The 26057-nt window shown below is 43.6% G+C and overlaps 1 protein-coding gene across 2 annotated transcripts in view; it reads right to left on the bottom strand.

Annotated features, from left to right (window-relative positions):
• fj (four-jointed box kinase) overlaps nt 1-26057 on the bottom strand; it is a 531076-nt gene that overhangs the window by 258496 nt on the left and 246523 nt on the right. Inside the window, exon 3 of one of the 2 annotated variants that reach the window (XM_070098782.1) lies at nt 4087-4121. The exons of the other annotated variant lie outside the window; for it this stretch is intronic. The gene's annotated coding sequence lies outside the window, so the exon portion shown is untranslated. The remainder of the gene's footprint in view (nt 1-4086; nt 4122-26057) is intronic. 2 annotated transcript variants of the gene reach the window in all.

The following is a 26057-nucleotide window of genomic DNA, read 5'->3' as shown; positions in this document are numbered from 1 at the left end:
CGAAAAAGAAAAACTTTCACCATCATTCACTCCATCACTGTCTTGCCAGAAGGGTGCTTTACACTACAGTTTTTAAACTGCAACATTAACACCCCTCCTTCAGAGTGCAGGCACTGTACTTCCCATCTCCAGGACTCAAGTCCGGCCTGCCGGTTTCCCTGAATCCCTTCATAAATGTTACTTTGCTCACACTCCAACAGCACGTCAAGTATTAAAAACCATTTGTCTCCATTCACTCCTATCAAACACGCTCACGCATGCCTGCTGGAAGTCCAAGCCCCTCGCACACAAAACCTCCTTTACCCCCTCCCTCCAACCCTTCCTAGGCCGACCCCTACCCCGCCTTCCTTCCACTACAGACTGATACACTCTTGAAGTTATTCTGTTTCGCTCCATTCTCTCTACATGTCCGAACCACCTCAACAACCCTTCCTCAGCCCTCTGGACAACAGTTTTGGTAATCCCGCACCTCCTCCTAACTTCCAAACTACGAATTCTCTGCATTATATTCACACCACACATTGCCCTCAGACATGACATCTCCACTGCCTCCAGCCTTCTCCTCGCTGCAACATTCATCACCCATGCTTCACACCCATATAAGAGCGTTGGTAAAACTATACTCTCATACATTCCCCTCTTTGCCTCCAAGGACAAAGTTCTCTGTCTCCACAGACTCCTAAGTGCACCACTCACTCTTTTTCCCTCATCAATTCTATGATTCACCTCATCTTTCATAGACCCATCCGCTGACACGTCCACTCCCAAATATCTGAATACGTTCACCTCCTCCATACTCTCTCCCTCCAATCTGATATTCAATCTTTCATCACCTAATCTTTTTGTTATCCTCATAACCTTACTCTTTCCTGTATTCACCTTTAATTTTCTTCTTTTGCACACCCTACCAAATTCATCCACCAATCTCTGCAGCTTCTCTTCAGAATCTCCCAAGAGCACAGTGTCATCAGCAAAGAGCAGCTGTGACAACTCCCACCCTGTGTGTGATTCTTTATCTTTTAACTCCACGCCTCTTGCCAAGACCCTCGCATTTACTTCTCTTACAACCCCATCTATAAATATATTAAACAACCACGGTGACATCACACATCCTTGTCTAAGGCCTACTTTTACTCGGAAAAAATTTCCCTCTTTTCTACATACTCTAACTTGAGCCTCACTATCATCGTAAAAACTCTTCACTGCTTGCAGTAACCTACCTCATACACCATACACTTGCAACATATATATATATATATATATATATATATATATATATATATATATATTATATATAATCAGGTATCTCTTCTTTATTTCAGAGAGTACAATCCAGGTGTTGTATTGTGAAGAGTTCGCAATAGTTTATAAGTTTTATCGACTCTGGGCAGTATAAGACCTCGTGTACATTTACCAGCAGCTCTCCCTCCTGACTTGAATGATGCTGTGAGCACAGTACGATACTAAAGTCGTGAGAGCACATGTGGTTTGAAAAGTACCGTCATTGGTGACGCTTCTCTTGTTCTGAAATTTCTCATAATCGGTACTGTTATTTTCCTGGCCATTGCTACATTTACCATATTGTGTTCTCTAAGCACTCACTCATGCCTCATCACCTTCCACCAGACTCCTATCATGTTCATCCACGCCCTACTTCGCTCTCTCCGCTCACCCAAGTCCGAGAAAATTCACCCATGTCCCACCATGGTCACATACGTACAGACACGCTCAGCTATGTATCGTTCTTTCTTTCTCTCTCTCTCCCTCTCTCTCCCCCTCCCCCTCTCTCTCCCCCTCCAAACTCCCCCCCTCCAAACTCCCCCCCTCCAAACTCCCCCCTCCCCCCCTCCCAGACATTCCCACATACAAAGTTTAACAGTTACATATATACTTGTCATCAGGTTGATAATAAGTGACGCTGCAGGTTTTATTAAAAGACAGACAACTTCCTCTAGTTTTCAACAGTTATCGTCTGGGTTATGTTTTTCCTTCAGATTATCACATTGCGTATTTATTTTTTTACTTACAGGATTTTTTTTCACAACTTTTCGCTTTGCATCTTTGCTTTTAAGTGTGTGTCGAGGGGAGGGGAGGGGAGGGGAGGGGGATTAATGGGGGAGTTAGAGCGTGTGCTTATCTATTTTTCGGTTACAGGGGTCGAGTCTCTGCTCCTGTCCCCGCCTCTTCGCTGGTCACCAGGGTTTCACTCCTGGTTTCGTGAGCCCAGTCATACCTGTTCTTAAAGCTGTGTATGAATCTTGCTTCGACTACGCTGTCCACGTCAGTCCATTTCCTGACCACTTTAAAGCTGAAGAAGTATTTCCTAACATCCCTGTGACTGTATTTTAAACTTATATCTGTACTCAAGTGTGCCCGAGATCCACTTCTCGACCTCTCCGTATTTTGTACGTCGTAATCATGTCACCCCTGGTCTTTCTGTTCTCTAATGCCATTAGGTTTTAGCTCCTGTGGTCTCTCCTCGTTTCTTATACTTCATAACTCTGGGAATAGTCTCGATGGAAACCTTTGCACTTTTTCCAGCTTGACTTACTTTTCAAATGTGGGTTCCATACTCCAAGACGGGCCTGACATAACCTGTGTATAGGGTCGTAAATGTCTCCTTGTTGGGGTTCCTGAACGCTAATCTTAAATTTGTCAGTCTCGTGTTGCCTGCAACATTTCGACTGATGTACGCCTTAGGTAATATACTCGGAACTGTGTGTGTGTGTGTGTATGTATGTTTCATTTTCAGTGTGTATAGTTGTGAATGACCACGACCATTGTTGAGCCTGCTCCTGACAGATCCCAGAATTCCTTCATTTTACAAGCACTGCCATTCGCTTTCGCTTCCACTTTAATCCCTTCTTCATACACAGTAATTTTAATGAATATTTACCTAACTGAAAACATTTTCTTGTATTTTTTTCATCCTTAAGAAGCACACGACTTAAATTTTTTGGCTATTATCAAATAACTATATATAAATCCTTTGTTTTTAGATTTATTTTAGGTAACTCCAGTCAAATATTTATTACTGTATTATCTATGTGAGTTTAGGATCACATTCACTAGTTATAACTACTGTCACTTTCTAAAATAGAAAATCCACACATCGTTCTCTTGAGTCCTCATAATTCCTTAACTTTCTCTATTTTAATTCTAATTCAGTTTTCTTTGAAAAAAGATCTGCCTTTATGCTGTTGATTTTGTTACGTCATGACCGCCACTGTTATGATCATCTCTGTCTTATATTACAAACATAGATTGGAAAAATGTGTTTCTCTATTTTTTTTTAAATTGCCAGCATGTGTAAGTGAAAGCAAACGTACGACTGTTTAGTGGAGCAACGTTTCGCACTGAGGTGTACGTCTGGCGCGTGCAAATACACAAATAACCCGCACTTGGGAGAGGGGAAAGTAATGGCAATGTTTCGGTCCAATTTGGAGTGCTGGTAAGTCAGTGTGACTTGTCAGTGGTACAAAGTCTGACCGAAATGTCGCTGTTACTTTCCTCCTCCAGCTTACGGTCTTGTGACTTTATTCTGCATAATATACAAATACTCGGCTGTGTATTGCGTAGTAGTGAGTAGCGCTAGTTTATTGTGCTCCCCGTGCTCATCCAGTGAGCTCATCCCGTGTGCTCATCCTGTGAGCTCATCCTGTGAGCTCATCCTGTGAGCTCATCCTGTGAGCAGTAGCGCAAGAAAAAACGGGATTACATGTACACAGTACAATATGTTGGACGTACACTCTAGATGGAGGTCTGGCTGGTGCAAGAATAATAATACAGCAGCAAACTTAGCACAGTCTTCAGCATTCGTGCGTTAAAGTTAACTTACCAGCAACGTAAAGAACGTAAAGTTACACAACGTAACCATAAGGAATATTGAACTAGCTAACTGACACACCTTGGCTCAATTTTAATGGATGGTATTACATTTCATGGAGCGCAAAATCCGGGTGGGTCATTCGGCGCAAAGCACGGTGGAGGCTCACTCTAATAACTTGTCAGGCTGTGGCAACTTTAAGACAGTATCATAGAGATAACTTCACCAACTTAGCTCAACTTAAACACGACATAACATACCTTTTAATTCGTTCTTCCGTAAACCAGCACGTTATCTGAAATTCGAGAAATGTATATATAGACATACCATTGTACAAAAGGGAATTATATATATATTTATATCGGTGTGTGTGTACAGCGAGAGATGTTTATTTTTCAGTGTATATACAGTGAGAGGTACTTGTTTGTGTGTGTGTATACAGTGAGAGGCGCTTATCTCTGTGTATATACAGTGAAATGTGTTTGTGTATATACAGTGAGGTATTTCTCTCGGTGTATATATAGTTTCATTGCAATGTAACGGATTAAGGTATTCTTGAGTGTTGGTGTGTACAAGTTACATGCTTTCTTAATGATCCCTGCACAGTTGATAGGCTTTAAACGCGGTAAACTAACTTATCCAACATACTGTATATATTCTGCAGTCTCTCGATATATATACACCGGAAGCAGTGGATATACACTTGGAGAGGAATATAGGGGAGAGTCATACATTTCATGTTATTCCTGACCGGTAACGAATAGGAACTTGCAGCCTTGATGACCCTCGTGTAGTAGATAGGCTTTAAACCTAGAAAACTAGCTAATTTTGAAGTTAGCTATCCGTTCGTTCGCTCATTTTCTCTCTAAATATAAATATATATATATATATATATATATATATATATATATATATATATATATATATATATATATATATATATAATTCAACAAACCGGCCGGATCCCACCGAGGCAGGGTGGCCCAAAAAGAAAAACAAAAGTTTCTCTTTTCAAATTTAGTAATTTATACAGAAGGGGTTACTAGCCCCTTGCTCCCGGCATTTTAGTCGCTCCTTACAACACGCATGACTTACGGAGGAGAATTCTGCTCCACTTCCTCATGGAGATAAGAGGAAATAAACAAGAACAAGAACTAGAAAGAAAATAGAAGAAAACCCAGAGGGGTGTGTGTATATATATGCTTGTACATGTATGTGTAGTGTGATCTAAGTGTAAGTAGAAGTAGCAAGACGTACCTGAAATCTTGCATGTTCATGAGACAGAAAAAAGGACACCAGCAATCCTACCATCATGTAAAACAATTACAGGCTTTCGTTTTACACTCACTTGGCAGGACGGTAGTACCTCCCTGGACGGTTGCTGTCTACCAACCTTCTACCCCTATAATATATAATGTCGTGCCGAATAGGCAGAACTTGCGATCTTGGCTTAAATAGCAACGCTCATCTTGCCATATAGGACAAGTGAAAATTTGTGTATGCAATTTCGCCGAAATCATTCTGAACCTAACGAAAAAATATTTATTTGATTGTGTTTGTTTAGTACTAAATTATTGTAAACGTATTTAAAATATATTTAGTTGGGTTAGGCTAAAATAAATTACTCTTGTTATGATAGGTTAGGTAAGTTTTCTAAGATTCTTTTGGTGCAAAATTAAAAATTTTTACATTACCATTAATGAAAAATATATATCTTTAAACGTATAAGAGAAAATTTCAGAAAGGACTTAATTTTAAATGAGTTCTTGCTAATTGACCATTTTTACATATTCGGCACGACATATATTATGTATGTATATATATTATATATATATATAATGTATATATGTATGTATATATATATATATATATATATATATATATATATATATATATATATATATTATGTATATATATTATATATTATGTATATATATTATATATAATGTATATATATATATATATATATAATGTGTATATATATATATATATAATGTGTATATATATATATATATATATATATATATATATATATAATGTATATATATATATATATATATATATATATAATGTATATATATATATATATACATATATATTTATATAATTATACATATAAATATATATATATATATATATATATATGGATGTAGTGCGGATGACAAGAAACAGATGATTGCTGATGTTATGAATGAAAAGAAGTTGGATGTCCTGGCCCTAAGCGAAACAAAGCTGAAGGGGGTAGGAGAGTTTCAGTGGGGGGAAATAAATGGGATTAAATCTGGAGTATCTGAGAGAGTTAGAGCAAAGGAAGGGGTAGCAGTAATGTTAAATGATCAGTTATGGAAGGAGAAAAGAGAATATGAATGTGTAAATTCAAGAATTATGTGGATTAAAGTAAAGGTTGGATGCGAGAAGTGGGTCATAATAAGCGTGTATGCACCTGGAGAAGAGAGGAATGCAGAGGAGAGAGATAGATTTTGGGAGATGTTAAGTGAATGTATAGGAGCCTTTGAACCAAGTGAGAGAGTAATTGTGGTAGGGGACTTGAATGCTAAAGTAGGAGAAACTTTTAGAGAGGGTGTGGTAGGTAAGTTTGGGGTGCCAGGTGTAAATGATAATGGGATCCCTTTGATTGAACTTTGTATAGAAAGGGGTTTAGTTATAGGTAATACATATTTTAAGAAAAAGAGGATAAATAAGTATACACGATATGATGTAGGGCGAAATGACAGTAGTTTGTTGGATTATGTATTGGTAGATAAAAGACTGTTGAGTAGACTTCAGGATGTACATGTTTATAGAGGGGCCACAGATATATCAGATCACTTTCTAGTTGTAGCTACACTGAGAGTAAAAGGTAGATGGGATACAAGGAGAATAGAAGCATCAGGGAAGAGAGAGGTGAAGGTTTATAAACTAAAAGAGGAGGCAGTTAGGGTAAGATATAAACAGCTATTGGAGGATAGATGGGCTAATGAGAGCATAGGCAATGGGGTCGATGAGGTATGGGGTAGGTTTAAAAATGTAGTGTTAGAGTGTTCAGCAGAAGTTTGTGGTTACAGGAAAGTGGGTGCAGGAGGGAAGAGGAGCGATTGGTGGAATGATGATGTAAAGAGAGTAGTAAGGGAGAAAAAGTTAGCATATGAGAAGTTTTTACAAAGTAGAAGTGATGCAAGGAGGGAAGAGTATATGGAGAAAAAGAGAGAAGTTAAGAGAGTGGTGAAGCAATGTAAAAAGAGAGCAAATGAGAGAGTGGGTGAGATGTTATCAACAAATTTTGTTGAAAATAAGAAAAAGTTTTGGAGTGAGATTAACAAGTTAAGAAAGCCTAGAGAACAAATGGATTTGTCAGTTAAAAATAGGAGAGGAGAGTTATTAAATGGAGAGTTAGAGGTATTGGGAAGATGGAAGGAATATTTTGAGGAATTGTTAAATGTTGATGAAGATAGGGAAGCTGTGATTTCGTGTATAGGGCAAGGAGGAATAACATCTTGTAGGAGTGAGGAAGAGCCAGTTGTGAGTGTGGGGGAAGTTCGTGAGGCAGTAGGTAAAATGAAAGGGGGTAAGGCAGCCGGGATTGATGGGATAAAGATAGAAATGTTAAAAGCAGGTGGGGATATAGTTTTGGAGTGGTTGGTGCAATTATTTAATAAATGTATGGAAGAGGGTAAGGTACCTAGGGATTGGCAGAGAGCATGCATAGTTCCTTTGTATAAAGGCAAAGGGGATAAAAGAGAGTGCAAAAATTATAGGGGGATAAGTCTGTTGAGTGTACCTGGTAAAGTGTATGGTAGAGTTATAATTGAAAGAATTAAGAGTAAGACGGAGAATAGGATAGCAGATGAACAAGGAGGCTTTAGGAAAGGTAGGGGGTGTGTGGACCAGGTGTTTACAGTGAAACATATAAGTGAACAGTATTTAGATAAGGCTAAAGAGGTCTTTGTGGCATTTATGGATTTGGAAAAGGCGTATGACAGGGTGGATAGGGGGGCAATGTGGCAGATGTTGCAAGTGTATGGTGTAGGAGGTAGGTTACTGAAAGCAGTGAAGAGTTTTTACGAGGATAGTGAGGCTCAAGTTAGAGTATGTAGGAAAGAGGGAAATTTTTTTCCCAGTAAAAGTAGGCCTTAGACAAGGATGTGTGATGTCACCGTGGTTGTTTAATATATTTATAGATGGGGTTGTAAGAGAAGTAAATGCGAGGGTCTTGGCAAGAGGCGTGGAGTTAAAAGATAAGGAATCACACACAAAGTGGGAGTTGTCACAGCTGCTCTTTGCTGATGACACTGTGCTCTTGGGAGATTCTGAAGAGAAGTTGCAGAGATTGGTGGATGAATTTGGTAGGGTGTGCAAAAGAAGAAAAGGTGAATACAGGAAAGAGTAAGGTTATGAGGATAACAAAAAGATTAGGTGATGAAAGATTGAATATCAGATTGGAGGGAGAGAGTATGGAGGAGGTGAACGTATTCAGATATTTGGGAGTGGACGTGTCAGCGGATGGGTCTATGAAAGATGAGGTGAATCATAGAATTGATGAGGGAAAAAGAGTGAGTGGTGCACTTAGGAGTCTGTGGAGACAAAGAACTTTGTCCTTGGAGGCAAAGAGGGGAATGTATGAGAGTATATTTTTACCAACGCTCTTATATGGGTGTGAAGCGTGGGTGATGAATGTTGCAGCGAGGAGAAGGCTGGAGGCAGTGGAGATGTCATGTCTGAGGGCAATGTGTGGTGTGAATATAATGCAGAGAATTCGTAGTTTGGAAGTTAGGAGGAGGTGCGGGATTACCAAAACTGTTGTCCAGAGGGCTGAGGAAGGGTTGTTGAGGTGGTTCGGACATGTAGAGAGAATGGAGCGAAACAGAATGACTTCAAGAGTGTATCAGTCTGTAGTGGAAGGAAGGCGGGGTAGGGGTCGGCCTAGGAAGGGTTGGAGGGAGGGGGTAAAGGAGGTTTTGTGTGCGAGGGGCTTGGACTTCCAGCAGGCATGCGTGAGCGTGTTTGATAGGAGTGAATGGAGACAAATGGTTTTTAATACTTGACGTGCTGTTGGAGTGTGAGCAAAGTAACATTTATGAAGGGGTTCAGGGAAACCGGCAGGCCGGACTTGAGTCCTGGAGATGGGAAGTACAGTGCCTGCACTCTGAAGGAGGGGTGTTAATGTTGCAGTTTAAAAACTGTAGTGTAAAGCACCCTTCTGGCAAGACAGTGATGGAGTGAATGATGGTGAAAGTTTTTCTTTTTCGGGCCACCCTGCCTTGGTGGGAATCGGCCGGTGTGATAATAAAAAATAATAAATATATATATATATATATATATATATATATATATATATATATATATATGTATATGTATATGTATTTATATATATTCATTCATTCTCGCCTATCAAACAAATCTAATAAGATTTTGTAAGGATAACCCAGTAAAACCATGCCATCAGACTGGCTTATTCACATCCTCTTTCCTCCAGGATGCGACCCCACACCAGTCGACTAACACCCAGGTACCTGCTTACTGCTAGGTGAACAGGGGCAGCGACAGGATCGAACCCCGGTCCCTCAGGGTGTGAGCCACCAAATAAGCCACGAGAGTTTCCACCCAATTAGCACCTCTCGCTGCTTCATAAACGCACTGGATAATTAACCCACATTACCTCCCAGATTATTTCGTAATACGTCATTAATGCTTAATGGTTATACCAATTTCAGTCGTATAATTAGTGTGTTTATATTCACTTTACATTGTCGTAACTACTGTTGTTGCTGTTGAAGAGGATGTTACTGTTAATATTTAGGCTGATGCTGCTGTTGCAAGTGTTGCTGTTCCTATTGAGGCTAATGATAATGTTGTTATTGAGGCTGATGATGTAACTGCTGCTGTACCTATTAATTTTACTGTTGCTGTTGTAACTGTTGCTGTTCCTGTTGAGGCTATTGATGCTGTTCCTGCTGTTCTTATTTAAGCTGTTGTAACTGTTGTTGTTATTCCTATTAAGACTAATGATACTGCTGTTACTATTCGGCTGGTGCTGTTGACGTTGATACTATTGCTGTTGTCCCTGTTGAATCTGACTCGCTGTTGGTACTGAGGGCTCCTGCGACTGTTGCTGGTGAGGCTAATAGTGTTGTCGTTGTTACTGCTCCTTTTATTGTTCCTGTTGAGACTGATGATACTGTTACTAATGTTACTTGATACTGCTGTTCCTGTTGAGGCTAACTATACTTTTACCACTGCTTCAGCTGCTGTTGTTACTTCTGATGTTACTGGTTTTGCTGCTGCTAGTGCTGTTACTGCTGATACTATTTCTGCTACTGTTACTGTTGATACTATTTCTGCTGCTGCTGCTACTACTGCTGCTGTTGCTATTACTTCTGATGTTACTGTTTCTGCTGATGTTACTGTTACTGCTGATGTTACTATTACTGCTGATGTTACTATTACTGCTGATGTTACTATTTCTGCTGATGTTACTATTACTGCTGATGTTACTGTTACTGCTGATGTTACTATTTCTGCTGATGTTACTATTACTGCTGATGTTACTATTACTGCTGATGTTACTATTTCTGCTGTTACTATTTCTGCTGCTGTTACTATTACTGCTGCTGTTACTATTACTGCTGCTGTTACTATTACTGCTGCTGTTACTATTACTGCTGCTGTTACTATTACTGCTGCTGTTACTATTACTGCTGCTGTTACTATTACTCCTGCTGTTACTATTACTGTTGTTGTTACATAAGAAAGGAGGAACACTGCAGTAGGCCTGTTTTCCCATACTGGAGTATTCCTCCTTTCTTATTGCTATTTTCCACTGCTACTGCCTGCTACTTATTGCTATTTGCCTACTGCTACTGCCTGCTACTTTCTTATTGCTATTTTCCTACTGCTACTTATTGCCATTTTCCTACTGCTACTGCCTGCTACTTTCTTATTGCTATTTTCCTACTGCTACTTATTGCTATTTTCCTACTGCTACTGCCTGCTACTTTCTTATTGCTATTTTCCACTTTTGCTACTTTCTTATTGCTGCTACTGCCTGCCTGCTACCACTTACTGCCTGCTACTTTCTTATTGCTATTTTCCACTGCTACTGCCTGCTACTTTCTTGCTACTGCCTGCTACTTTCTTATTGCTATTTTCCACTGCTACTGCCTGCTACTTTCTTATTGCTATTTTCTACTGCTACTGCCTGCTACTTTCTTATTGCTATTTTCCACTGCTACTGCCTGCTACTTTCTTATTGCTATTTTCCACTGCTACTGCCTGCTACTTTCTTATTGCTATTTTCCACTGCTACTGCCTGCTACTTTCTTATTGCTATTTTCCACTGCTACTGCCTGCTACTTTCTTATTGCTATTTTCCTACTGCTACTGCCTGCTACTTTCTTATTGCTATTTTCCTACTGCTACTGCCTGCTACTTATTGCTATTTTCCACTGCTACTGCCTGCTACTTTCTTATTGCTATTTTCCTACTGCTACTGCCTGCTACTTTCTTATTGCTATTTTCCTACTGCTACTGCCTGCTACTTTCTTATTGCTATTTTCCTACTGCTACTGCCTGCTACTTATTGCTATTTTCCTACTGCTACTGCCTGCTACTTATTGCTATTTTCCACTGCTACTGCCTGCTACTTATTGCTATTTTCCACTGCTACTGCCTGCTATTTATTGCTATTTTCCACTGCTACTGCCTGCTACTTATTGCTATTTTCCACTGCTACTGCCTGCTACTTATTGCTATTTTCCTACTGCTACTGCCTGCTACTTTCTTATTGCTATTTTCCTACTGCTACTGCCTGCTACTTTCTTATTGCTATTTTCCACTGCTACTGCCTGCTACTTTCTTATTGCTATTTTCCACTGCTACTGCCTGCTACTTTCTTATTGCTATTTTCCACTGCTACTGCCTGCTACTTTCTTATTGCTATTTTCCACTGCTACTGCCTGCTACTTTCTTATTGCTATTTTCCACTGCTACTGCCTGCTACTTTCTTATTGCTATTTTCCACTGCTTCTGCCTGCTACTTTCTTATTGCTATTTTCCACTGCTACTGCCTGCTACTTTCTTATTGCTATTTTCCACTGCTACTGCCTGCTACTTTCTTATTGCTACTGCTACTTTAATACGACACTTTTCACTATTACTTCACATAAGACTAATAAATCTTCCCTTACTAATTTTACTTCTTTCACTAATAGTAATACTAATTAATACTGATTAATGATGCTAATTATCTCAATTATTACCAGTTAAAAATAGCAGTTGGCGCTAATTACTTAAATGGAAATTAATTAAAAGATTTATGGGAAGAGCTAACGACGTATGGGTTATACAGCCTCTGGGGAATGGGAGGTGATAACATTTGGTCCAAGGAAGAGGAGAGTATCTTTAATTCCTTGGGTCAAGAGCTCTTCACTGGCGTCAAGGCAGAGGGCGCCTTGATGCTGGTAAGAGGACTTTCGATCCAAGGAATTAGAACTGCCATCTCCTTGGATCGAACTTGCTTGCCTTCCATTTCTCCGTGCAGGTTTAGTACATCACATGTAATAATAATGATTTATAAACACACCGGCCGTCTGCCACTGAGGCAGGGTGACCCGAAAGGGAAGACAATTTCATCATCGTTCACTCCATCACTGTCTTACCAGAGGCGTGTCTACACTACACTTAAAATACTGCAACATATCTCTACCCTTCCTTCAGAACGCAGACACTGTAGTTGCCACCTCCAGGACTCAAGTCCGGCTAACTGGTTGACAAGGCGGGGGCTATGAATGAACTGGAATGGGGAAGGTGGGGGACTGGTAGGGAGGGAGGGAGGTGCTACGAGAATATTATAGACTTGTATCTAAGAATACGTAGGTCGACAAGGTCAAGGCAGGACTATAAATCAGCGGCGTTGGCTGCGTTGGTTATGCAAATGTTGCGTTGTGACTGCCTACTGAGTGTGTGTGTGTGTCTGTGTCTGTTTGTGTCTGTCTATCTCTGTACTCGCCTATTTGTACTGACCTGTATGTGGTTGCAGGGGGTCTATTCTCAGCTCCTGGCCCTGCCTCTAAACTTACCACTTGCCAGATTTCACCCCCTCGTAGCCTTGTGGGTTTTATCGTACCGTTCTCGCCTCTCAAAGCCTATCCCTCTTGGTTCATATGTGCCGAGGCAATATACACATGTGCAACACCTGGGTGTCTTCCTTTGAAGACGTTTCGCCAACCAGTGGCTAGTCACTGGTTGCTTCTTCAAATAAAGATAACCGAGTGTTACACTTGTCTTATTCCTCACCTTGCCAGTATTGTGTACAGATCATGTACAGGTATGTGGTATTTTAAAGGCAGTAGGTCGACTCAGGGGACGAGTCCCGCTGCTGCCTTGTAAACTAACCCACTGGGACAAAATATATATCAGATACGTGTCCCACGGGAACACTAAGTGCAGGTGTATGTATCGCCTGTCTGCTACCATTGTATATATTATTATTTTATATTTATTTTTATTATTAATCTTGTTTATTACTATTATTTGTTTATTATTATTATTGGTTATTGTGGTGAATGTTCGTTGGTTGGTTTACTGTAGTTTGAAGATGCGTAGAATCTGTATATTTTCTCGTCTTGAAATATTTTATGTAGATTATTCTAGCTCAATATAATTCCATACTAGATCGTGTATCTAAGACGTGTTATAAATGTGTCAAGTTTACTTACTGGAAGTAACCCACAGTACCGTCGCTGGAACAATTCACAACTAAATCACAGTTGTGGGTTAGCTGTAATCTTAGCATTATCTTAAAATGTTAGTCTTAACTGGGTACTTAAGGAATGTATAATTTTTTGTTGTTATCGTATCATGTAAGCTAACCCGAATTGCAGCCGGATATCTTAGGAACGTAGCATCGTGTGTCTTTAGGAGAGCTAGTTATGTAGCTACTATCTCTGTTATCGGACGAGATAGCAGGTAGGTCTCTGAACAGTGATACATTGAAAGATGTTATATTTTATTAGCAAGATAATAATTTAGGTAGACGTGTCATGTTAGCTTTAATGTATAGTGTATGAGCAGGCGAGTGTTAAGAGTGGATAGTGGTGGTGATGAGTCGGAAGTGAGGGGAGGGGGGAAGTGATGTTGGTGTTAGTAGCGATGTTGTGATGGTAGAAATGGTGATGTTGGTGATTGGTGTTAATAGCGATGCTGTGATGTGGAGGGGGTTGTGATAGTAGAGGTGGTGGTGGAGACAGTGTTGTTGGTGTTTGTGGTTGAGGAACTGGTAGGGGTGCTTTTGCTGGTAGTGAGGCTAGTGGTGGGATGGTTGCCGTAGTGGTTATGGAAGCAATAGTGATATTTTGTGGAGTTAGTGGCGGTTGTGTTGGTAATAGTTTTACTTAAAGTTTGCCTGAACATCATTGGGTCAACGATCACCAGTGGCAGATGAATACACTAAGCCCAGATGTACCTACCTTCCCTGCCAACTCCACGTACAACATAAGCTCAGATGAAGAATGAAAGTACAGCATATATGCTGTACTTTCTTCAAGACTGATGGACTGAACACATCGATTCCAAGTTGAGGGACTGATTACCTCAAATTCCTCCTCCTGCTTACATCGTTCGTCTTTGCATTGGACAGATGAAGTCTCTGTATGGTGAAACGATTCCTCATTAAAGATTCTCATTCTTCAATTTGTCGGTTTTCTAAACCATTTATCACATCAGTTGTGTTAAAAAGATGAGGCAGACGACCTTTGTCATTATATACTTGTGTCCATTTGTCTAGTGGAGTAGTGTGATTAAAACTGCGTAAATGCTTTATCTAATGAGGAGTGCTTGAGGATATCCTCATTGTCCAGCCTGGATTTACTAGTGCCAATCAACAGGCTAGTGATTCATCAGCTGCATGCAAATGCATTCTCTACACAAATGCAAATATGTAAGAACACGAACGAACACACACACACACACACACACACACACACACACACACACACACACACACACACACACACACACACACACACACACACACACACACACACACACACACGCCTACCTAACCTACCTAACCTACCTACCTAACCTACCTACCAAACCTACATACCAATACATCATTCCAAGTATCTACCTCCACAACCACGACCATCAAGGACATCACCAGTAGTAGACAGGACAAGCCTCCATCCTCTGCAGGGGTATACATAATCCCTTGTAATGACTGCAACAAATTATATGTGGGCGAAACATCAAGAGACCTCCAAACACGTATTTCAGAACACCAATATGCAAGCAGGACTGACGATACAAGGAATGCCTGTGTACAACATCGCAATTCACACAACCATTTAATTAACTACAGAAACTCAAGACTTATCGCCACAGAAGACAACACTCAATACAGAAGAATCCTGGAATCATCGCTTATCTCTATAACCAACAATTTCAACCAGAACAACGGCTTCTATAACATAGATGAACCACTCGCCAAGAAACTTCTCCATCGCTATCCCACATAAGAACATAGAACACTGAGAAGGTCTACTCACAACTTGTCCAATACCCCTGCCAAGCTACCCAAGACTCTATAACTCCACCCGGTAGATCATCAGATGCAGCATTCTCCACCTGACCTCAACATTCTGAACATGACTGTAAATACTCCCGTACCTTCCACCCCAGGTAGATTTGTGTGTAACTTGAAAAAGCCCACTGTGTGGGTGAAACGTTGTCAATAAAGGATCACATTATACTGCATATGTGTTTATATTTCCACCTACCTACCTAACCTACCTACCTCCTAACCTACCTACCTACCCTACCTACCTATCTACCTACCTAACCTAACCTACCTACCTATCTACCTACCTAACCTAACCTACCTACCTAACCTAACCTACCTACCTAACCTAACCTAACCTACCTACCTAACCTAACCTACCTAACCTAACCTACCTACCTAACCTACCTACCTAACCTACCTACCTACCTACCCTTACCTAACCTACCTACCTACCCTTGCCTAAGCTACCTACCTACCCTTGCCTAACCTACCTACCTACCCTTGCCTAACCTACCTACCTACCTAACCTACCTAACCTACCTACCTAACCTAACCTACCTAACCTACCTACCTAACCTAACCTACCTACCCTACCTACCTACCTACCCTACCTACCTACCTACCTACCTACCCTACCTACCTACCCTACCTACCTACCCTACCTACCTACCCTACCTACCTCCTACCTACCTATCTATCTACCTACCTTACCTACCTATCTACCTACCTACCTAACCTACCTACCTAACCTACCTACCTAACCTACCTACCTAACCTACCTACCTCCTAACCTACCCTACCTACCTACCTCCTAACCTACCTACCTACCTCCTAACCTACCTACCTACCTCCTAAACTACCTACCTACCTCCTAACCTACCTCCTACCTACCTACCTACCTCCTACCTACCTACCTAACCTAACCTACCTACCTAACCTACCTAACCTACCTACCTAACCTACCTACCTACCTACCTAACCTACCTACCTAACCTACCTATCTAACCTGCCTACCTACCTACCTAACCTGCCTACCTACCTAACCTACCTACCTACCTACCTACCTAACCTACCTACCTAACCACCCTACCTAACCTACCTATCTAACCTACCTACCTACCTAACCACCCTACCTAACCTACCTACCTACCTAACCACCCTACCTAACCACCCTACGTAACCTACCTACCTACCTAACCTACCTACCTACCCTACCTACCTAACCTACATACCTACCTACCTAACCTACCTACCTAAGCTACCTACCTAACCTAACCTACCTACCTAAGCTACCTACATAACCTACCTAACCTACCTACCTACCTAACCTACCTATACTTACCTAACCTACCTAACCTACCTACCTAACCTACCTAACCTACCTACCTAACCTACATACCTAACGTACCTACCTACTTAACGTACCTACCTACTTAACGTACCTACCTACCTAACGTACCTACCTAACCTACCTAACCTACCTAACCTACCTACCTAACCTACCTACCTCACCTACCTAACCTACCTACCTAACCTACCTACCTACCTAATCTACCTACCTACTTAACGTTCCTACCTACCTAACGTACCTACCTACCTAACGTACCTACCTACCTAACGTACCTACCTACCTAACCTACCTACCTACCTAACCTACCTAACCTACCTAACTACCTACCTACCTACCTACCTATCTACCTACCTACCTACCTACCTACCTACCTAACCTACCTACCTAATCTACCTACCTACCTTACCTACCTACCTACCTTACCTACCTACCTTACCTACTTACCTACCTACCTACCTAACCTATCTACCTCCACACAACTGGAAGCTAAAAAGCTCAAATGAGTCTCATAGATGTTTGAAAGTATTCAGTGATAGTGTTGTCAGAAAGTGGAACAATATGGAGGCAGGATCCATACAGGTTTAAGAAGAGGTACTATAAAACTCTTGGATCAGGGAGAGAATAAATTATCTTAGTTATGAGCAGGGAGAGAATAAATTGTGTGTTCACATATATGTATATATAGATATATGTGTGTGCACAAGCCTGTGTGTTCAGGTCTACATAGTGTTGCTTAGAACTTTTTTTTTTTTTAAGGCTGAAACTGGTAGTCGCCAGGCTGGCGCAAGTATTTATTCTAAGTCATGTAATGACACAGTGTTAAGGTATGTATATATGTATGTCCTCCAAATTTCTCTTCCTCTCGTTCCCCTCGTTTTTCTGTCTTCTGTTATATAATTTGTTGAAAGCGCACTCTGATGGTGTACAAGTTCTGTTTCTCCTGTGTGTGGGATACTGTTTGAGAGATGACGGTTCCCAGGTGATAGTAACAACAGCTCAGCTGCTACGAAACCTCTCATGCACCAGTAGCTGGTGAACTTTTATTGCAATGCTTGACGATATCCTCATTGTCGCTGCCGAAGTCTGCCACCTCCGGCTGTCGCTACCGAAGTCTGCCAGCTCCGGCTGTCGCTGCCGAAGTCTGCCACCGCCGGCTGTCGCTACCGAAGTCTGCCAGCTCCGGCTGTCGCTGCCGAAGTCTGCCACCTCCGGCTGTCGCTACCGAAGTCTGCCAGCTCCGACTGTCGCTATCGAAGTCAGCCAGCTCCGGCTGTCGCTGCCTAAGTCTGCCAGCTCCGGCTGTCGCTGCCGAAGTCTGCCAGCTCCGGCTGTCGCTGCCGAAGTCTGCCAGCTCCGGCTGTCGCTGCCGAAGTCTGCCAGCTCCGGCTGTCGCTGCCGAAGTCTGCCAGCTCCGACTGTCGCTGCCGAAGTCTGCCAGCTCCGACTGTCGCTGCCGAAGTCTGCCAGCTCCGACTGTCGCTGCCGAAGTCTGCCAGCTCCGACTGTCGCTACCGAAGTCTGCCAGCTCCGACTGTCGCTATCGAAGTCAGCCAGCTCCGGCTGTCGCTGCCGAAGTCTGCCAGCTCCGGCTGTCGCTGCCGAAGTCTGCCAGCTCCGGCTGTCGCTGCCGAAGTCTGCCAGCTCCGGCTGTCGCTGCCGAAGTCTGCCAGCTCCGGCTGTCCGCTCTGCCGCTCCGAAGTCTGCTGTCGCTGCCGAAGTCTGCCAGCTCCGGCTGTCGCTGCCGAAGTCTGCCAGCTCCGGCTGTCGCTGCCGAAGTCTGCCAGCTCCGGCTGTCGCTGCCGAAGTCTGCCAGCTCCGGCTGTCGCTGCCGAAGTCTGCCAGCTCCGGCTGTCGCTGCCGAAGTCTGCCAGCTCCGGCTGTCGCTGCCGAAGTCTGCCAGCTCCGGCTGTCGCTGCCGAAGTCTGCCAGCTCCGGCTGTCGCTGCCGAAGTCTGCCAGCTCCGGCTGTCGCTGCCGAAGTCTGCCAGCTCCGGCTGTCGCTGCCTAAGTCTGCCAGCTACCGAAGTCTGCCAGCTGACATCAGCTTTGAACAACTTGCATGTGAGCCATCCTGTGTGATGGAATGTGACAGGGAAACAGAGCTTTCATTCCCGCTGTGTAACTATCATATAAAAATAGGGTAACAGCACACTGCGGATTAATCAAGTCGTGCTGACTAAAAAAAAAAATCAGGCTCTCGAGTCAAAAAGTAGGCCTATAGATTCTTCTAGCCTATACAACAGTGAGGCATAGAAGCAGGGAGCCTGGTGGGTAGAGGGTGCTAATGGGGAAGGAGTGCGGTAGGGGAGGGTTGCAGGAGAGGGGATGGAGGAGGGGAGGTGATAGAGGGGAAGGAGTACATGAGGGAAGGGGTTCAAGAGGGGAGTTCGTTGCAGGAGCGGAGGGGAGTGCAAGAGAGTAGGAGAGGATGTACTGGTGAGGAGGTAGTGAAGAATGAGGGAAGGGGCGCAGAAGCGGAAGGGCGAAAGAGGGTAGGGGAGGATGTCCTGGTGGGGAGGGGGATCAGGAGGGAAGGGGTGGGGGTAAGGGTTGACACTCAGTATTCAGCTGTGGTCACCCCGTAATGATAATTGTGGTCCCGTCGTCAGGTCCACCCCCTCCCTCACTTCACTAGTCGCTCTCCCTCATCCTCGGCGATTCTCCAGCCCTTACACTCTTCATCTCTTCCTCTAAGTTTCAGCACTCTTTCTACCCATACCCCCAGTCTTGACGCCTACCTCTTACCCACTCATCCACTCCTCACCCACTCATTCGCTCCTCACCCACTCATTCACTCCTCACCCACTCATTCACTCCTCACCCACTCATTCACTCCTCACCCACTCATCCACTCCTCACCCACTCATCCACTCCTCACCCACTCATCCACTCCTCACCCACTCATCCACTCCTCACCCACTCATTCACTCCTCACCCACTTATTCACTCCTCACCCACTCATTCACTCCTCACCCACTCATTCACTCCTCACCCACTCATTCACTCCTCACCCACTCATCACCCACTCATCCACTCCTCACCCACTCATCCACTCCTCACCCACTCATCCACTCCTCACCCACTCATTCACTCCTCACCCACTCATCCACTCCTCACCCACTCATTCACTCCTCACCCACTCATCACCCACACCTCACCCACTCCTCACCCACTCATTCACTCCTCACCCACTCATCCACTCCTCACCCACTCATCCACTCCTCACCCACTCATCCACTCCTCACCCACTCACCCACTCATGAACACACCCACCCATCCACTCCTCACCCACTCATTCACTCCTCACCCACTCATCCACTCCTCACCCACTCATCCACTCCTCACCCACTCATCCACACCTCACCCACTCATACACTCCTCACCCACAAATTCACTCCTCACCCACTCATGCACTCCACACCCACTCAGTCACTCCTCACCCACTCACCCACTCCTCACCCACTCATCACCCACTCATCCACTCCTCACCCACTCATCCACTCCTCACCCACTCATCCACTCCTCACCCACTCATCACCCACTCATCACCCACTCATCACCCACTCATCACCCACTCATCCACTCATCACCCACTCATCACCCACTCATCCACTCCTCACCCACTCATCACCCACTCATCACCCACTCATCACCCACTCATCCACTCCACACCCACACCTCACCCACTCAGCCACTCCTCACCCACTCATTAACTCCTCACCCACTCATCCACTCCTCACCCACTCATTAACTCCTCACCCACTCATCCACTCCTCACCCACTCATTAACTCCTCACCCACTCATCCACTCCTCACCCACTCATTAACTCCTCACCCACTCATCCACTCCTCACCCACTCATTAACTCCTCACCCACTTATTCACTCCTCACCCACTCATTCACTCCTCACCCACTCATTCACTCATCACCCACTCATACACTCCTCACCCACTCATTCACTCCTCACCCACTCATTCACTCCTCACCCACTCATCACCCACTCATCCACTCCTCACCCACTCATCCACTCCTCACCCACTCATCCACTCCTCACCCACTCATCCACTCCTCACCCACTCATTCACTCCTCACCCACTCATCCACTCCTCACCCACTCATTCACTCCTCACCCACTCATTCACTCCTCACCCACTCATTCACTCCTCACCCACTCATCCACTCCTCACCCACTCATTCACTCCTCACCCACTCATCCACTCCTCACCCACTCATCCACTCCTCACCCACTCATTCACTCCTCACCCACTCATTCACTCCTCACCCACTCATTCACTCCTCACCCACTCATTCACTCCTCACCCACTCATTCACTCCTCACCCACTCATCCACTCCTCACTCCCTCATGGTTCCATCTAATCAACACTTCTGAAACGTCGGTACAGAGGCGATGGAATTAAAAAAACCTAACAAACTTCCCCTCTGCAGCGTCAGTTAACAAAAAAAAACGTTAAAAACCGTTGATGGTAGTTTATTGTAGGAAAAATAACTGCCGTTGACAGTTTTAAAAGCAATCTGAGGCAGTTAGCTGTTAACAGAGACTTGAATAATGTGTGCTAATGTGCGCTGATAACCCTGCTCAGGAAACAGGAAATTACTTGAGTTAAATTTTGCAGCATGCTAATTGTTGTGTTGCAAGCCACCCAAGGGCGACTGCATCTTGAAAATTACCTTATGCCAAAAAAAAAAAAAAGTGTTGGTATAAGTAGAAAATTCAACTATCCTGGAGAGAAACCTTGTAATCTTTACCTGGAAGCCTTTGATCTTGTCCGAGACTGAGAGTCCACATATTTACAGTAAGTTTATTTAGGTACAGGTACACATAAGTATGATTGTCATACATAGTAACATGCAAAACAACCATGGGTGGAGCTGGATGATAGTCGTAGGCCTTTCGTTTTGCAATCAACACATCAGGAGCCTGCAGTGTTGCAGAAATGCATAGGAAGTCCAAGCAGATTAGTTCCTCTGAACTAATCTGTTTGGGCTTCTTATTCATTTCTGCAACATTGCAAGCTGATGTTGATTGCAACAAGAAGGGCCTGGAGCTCTCTCCCTTCCCCCTCCCTGTGGTTGTTTTGCATCATGTATCGCTTGTTCGCGATTATTGCGTAGTAACATGTGTGTAAATTACCCATACCCAGGGAAACACACAAGTCGGACAAAGTGACTTATTTCCATTAGGTCCCCCTCTAAAATAAGATTGTATGTATTTATATCGAAGCTATCTAGGGGGAGAAAAGTGGCTGATGTGGCCTTCTAGTGGCGATGTTGAGAACTATTTCATGCTTTTGGGAGGCGTTGGAGGAAGAGAGAGGGAGAGGGAGGGGGGGAGAGAGGCAGAGTCGAGTCTTCGGTATGTATGTTGAGACAGTAGGCAGTTGATGGCATTTTATTGAGAGACCGTTTCACCCACAAGGGACTTTTTAACAGCTGTAAGTCTGAATTGGTGAAAAGTCCCCGGTGGGCGAAACGTCTTTTTTGTAAAATGCCGTAAACTTCCAGTCTTGTCGATATATAATCCATTGACATACAAATAAATTAATGGAAGATATCAAGCTTGTACACATTACACGTGCACATCTACACTTGTGCATATTTGCACATGTCTTATTGCCTAACAGTTGTTTGTGGCAGTTGTTTATTTGTGGCAGTTTTCTGTGTATCTGTCAAGGCAATAACAAACAATAGTAATTTGTAAATAGAGAAGGACGAACAAGAATAATAAAGCAGGAGAGGAGCCGCCGCCACAACACCACCTGGCGACACTATAACTCAGGAGGAACATTAAGGAACAATACCACATAAAACATTAACAATCTGAGCCCATAAAGTGTGTTCTCCAGGCGTACTGTTCAGCAGGTGTTTTGCTGAACGTTCACCAGGTGTTCTGCTGCACCAGATAACTGTCAGCAGGTGTTCTGCTGAACGTTCACCAGGTATTCTGCTGCACTAGGTAACTGTCAGTAGGTATTCTGTTGGATCTGAGAGGGACGTGACCTCTCAGTGATTACATTCTTCTACTCTACACCTCTCCTTCCGACAATATACAAGTCTCCACATTGTCGCTTGATCTTCACATTGTTTCAGACTATCGAACTGAACTCTTATCCAGGCTGAGGGACTGACGACCTTAAATCTACATCTTCTTCAAGGGTGATGGACTGGTTACGTCGTCTTTACATCTCTACTGCTCCTGCCTACTTTCTGTACTCGACTGAAAAAGCCTACTGTGTAGGCGAAACTTTTCGGAATAAAGATGCCTGTGTCTTACTTACCAACCTGTCGGTACTGTATACCATTTTGATAATCGTCTGGGTTACTAACCGGGTTAATAATCCCTGCAAAAATCTGGAGACAGTCCCCACCTAGCACCACTGTCCTTTTAAAGCACCACCGTCCCCCACCTAGCACCACCGTCCCCCACCTAGCACCACCTTCCCCCACAGAGCACCACTATCCTCTCACAGGACCGCTGTTCCACACAGAGCACCACTGTCCTCTCACAGCAGCACAGTCCCCCACATAACACTGCTATTCTCTCAAAGCACTACCTTTCAGCACAGAGCACTGCTGTTCTCTCACAGCACCACCGTCCCCCACAGAGCACCACTGTTCTCTCACAGCACCACACAGAGCACCACTGTTCTCTCACAGCACCACACAGAGCACCACTGTTCTCTCACAGCACCACACAGAGCACCACTGTTCTCTCACAGCACCACCGTCCCAGGCACAGATTGATTAATGAATCTCAACACGGTTTTGCAAAGGGGCGTTCCTGTCTTACGAATTTACTAACTTTTTTCACTAAGGTGTTTGAGGAGGTAGACCATGGTAATGAATATGATATTGTGTATATGGACTTCAGTAAGGCTTTCGATAGAGTTCCACACCAGAGGCTGTTGAGGAAACTTAAGGCACACGGAATAGGAAGAGAAATTTTTTCCTGGGTAGAGGCATGGTTGACAAATAGACAGCAGAGAGTTTGCATAAATGGGGAGAAATCAGAATGGGGGCACGTCACAAGCGGTGTTCCTCAGGGGTCAGTGTTGGGCCCGTTGTTGTTCACAATTTACATAAACGACATAGATGAGGGAATAAATAGCGACATAAGCAAATTTGCTGATGACGCCAAAATAGGCCGTCCAATTCATTCTAATGAGGACACTAGAGCACTTCAGGATGATTTGAATAGACTGATGCAATGGTCGGAGAAGTGGCAGATGCAGTTTAATATTGACAAATGCAAAGTTCTAAATGTTGGACAGGTAAATAACCATGCCACATATAAACTAATGTAGATCTTAATACTACTGATTGCGAAAAGGATTTAGGAGTTCTGGTTAGCAGTAATCTAAAACCAAGACAACAGTGCATTAGTGTTCGCAATAAAGCTAACAGAATTCTTGGCTTCATATCTAGAAGTATAAATAATAGAAGTCCTCAGGTTGTTCTTCAACTCTATATATCCTTGGTTAGGCCTCATTTAGACTATGCTGCTCAGTTCTGGTCACCGTATTACAGAATGGATATAAATGCTCTGGAAAACGTACAGAGGATGATGACAAAGATGGTCCCATGTATCAGAAATCTCCCCTATGAGGATAGGGCCCTGAATCTGCACTCTCTCGAAAGGCGTAGAATTAGGGGGATATGATCGAGGTGTATAAATGGAAGACAGGAATAAATAAAGGGGATGTAAATAGCGTGCTGAAAATTTCCAGCCAAGACAGGACTCGCAGCAATGGTTTAAAGTTGGAAAAATTCAGATTCAGGAAGGATATAGGAAAGCAATGGTTTGGTAATAGAGTTGTGGATGAGTGGAACAAACTCCCGAGTACAGTTATTCAGGCTAAAACGTTGTGTAGTTTTAAAAATAGGTTAGATAAATACGTGAGTGGGTGTGGGTGGGTGTGAGTTGGACCTGACTAGCTTGTGCTGCTGGGTCTGGTGCAGTGCTCCATCCTTGAGTGGAGATGATCAGACTGGGTGGGTCATTGGGCTAATCCGGGGGGCATTGGTCTAATCCGGGGGGGGGGACATGGACCTGCTCCGCATGGGTCAGTAGGCCTGTTGCAGTGTTCCTTCTTTCTTATGTTCTGTCACAGCACCACCGTCCCACACAGAGCACAACTGCTCTCTCACAGCACCACTGTCCCACACAGAGCACAACTGCTCTCTCACAGCACCACCGTCCCTACAGTGAACCACTTCTCTCACAGCACCACCATCCCACACAGAGCACCACTGTTCTCTCACAGCACCAGTTTCACACAGAGCACAACTGTTCTCTCACAGCACCACAGTACCACACAGATCACCACTGTTCTCTCAGAGCACCACCGTACCACACAGAACACCACTGTACCACACAGAGCACCACTATACCACACACAGAGCACCACTGTACCACACAGAACACCACTGTACCACACAGAGCACCACTATACCACACACAGCACCACTGTAACACAGCACCACTGTACCACACACAGCACCACTGTACCACACAGCAAAACTGTACCACACACAGCACCACTGGAAGCATTCTAAAACAGATGGGGAAAAGAAAAAGTCTGGGCTGGATGGTACCGCCCTTGGTGCTGGCCATGTAGTCAGAAACGGCAAGGCTGGAGGTGCTGTCCTGGTAGACCGTAAATGTGGGGCTGGAAGTGCTGTCCTGGTAGACAGTAAATGTGGGGCTGGAAGTGCTGCCCTGGTAGACAGTAATGGTGAAGCTGGAGGTGATGTACTGGGAGACAGTAAATGTACGCATGAGAGAATGCATATAAATGGCCTCGAGGGAGACAGGAGCTGTAGTGGGGAAACAAGTGTAGTCAAGGACAAGATAAATCCAATATTACAAACTAGTAATACCACAGGAGATAGCAAACAAGGGGGCTCCACTAGCAATAGTGAGGATATATTACCAGAAACAACTGGTGAGAGCTCCATTGTTAGTACTAGTGAGGATAGGAATGAGACAGGTGAACATGCAAGTGCCTCGAGTCAGCACTAATCGCTGTTTCTAATACAATTAAACAAAACAAAGGCAGCTTCACCATCTCTGAAGTCTTAGCAAGAATTCTCCTGAAAACAGTAAACCTGCCATCACATAGTCTCTCCTGTTAATACTACACAAAGCACATTAGAGAGAGTGAACATTGAAACAGGCCTTCTCTATCCAGTCTGTATTTGTCTAACCTATTTTTATGTTACCCAAGCAATAGCTTTTATATCCTTTTACTCATGTACGAGTTAATTGCTCTACCATATTGTATTACTACTACTACTACCACTA

This window comes from Cherax quadricarinatus, chromosome 64 (assembly GCF_038502225.1).
Source record: "Cherax quadricarinatus isolate ZL_2023a chromosome 64, ASM3850222v1, whole genome shotgun sequence".
NCBI classification, from domain to species: Eukaryota; Metazoa; Arthropoda; class Malacostraca; order Decapoda; family Parastacidae; genus Cherax; species Cherax quadricarinatus.
Note: the sequence above shows the minus strand (reverse complement) of the source record. Positions and strands in the feature narration are given on the sequence as shown.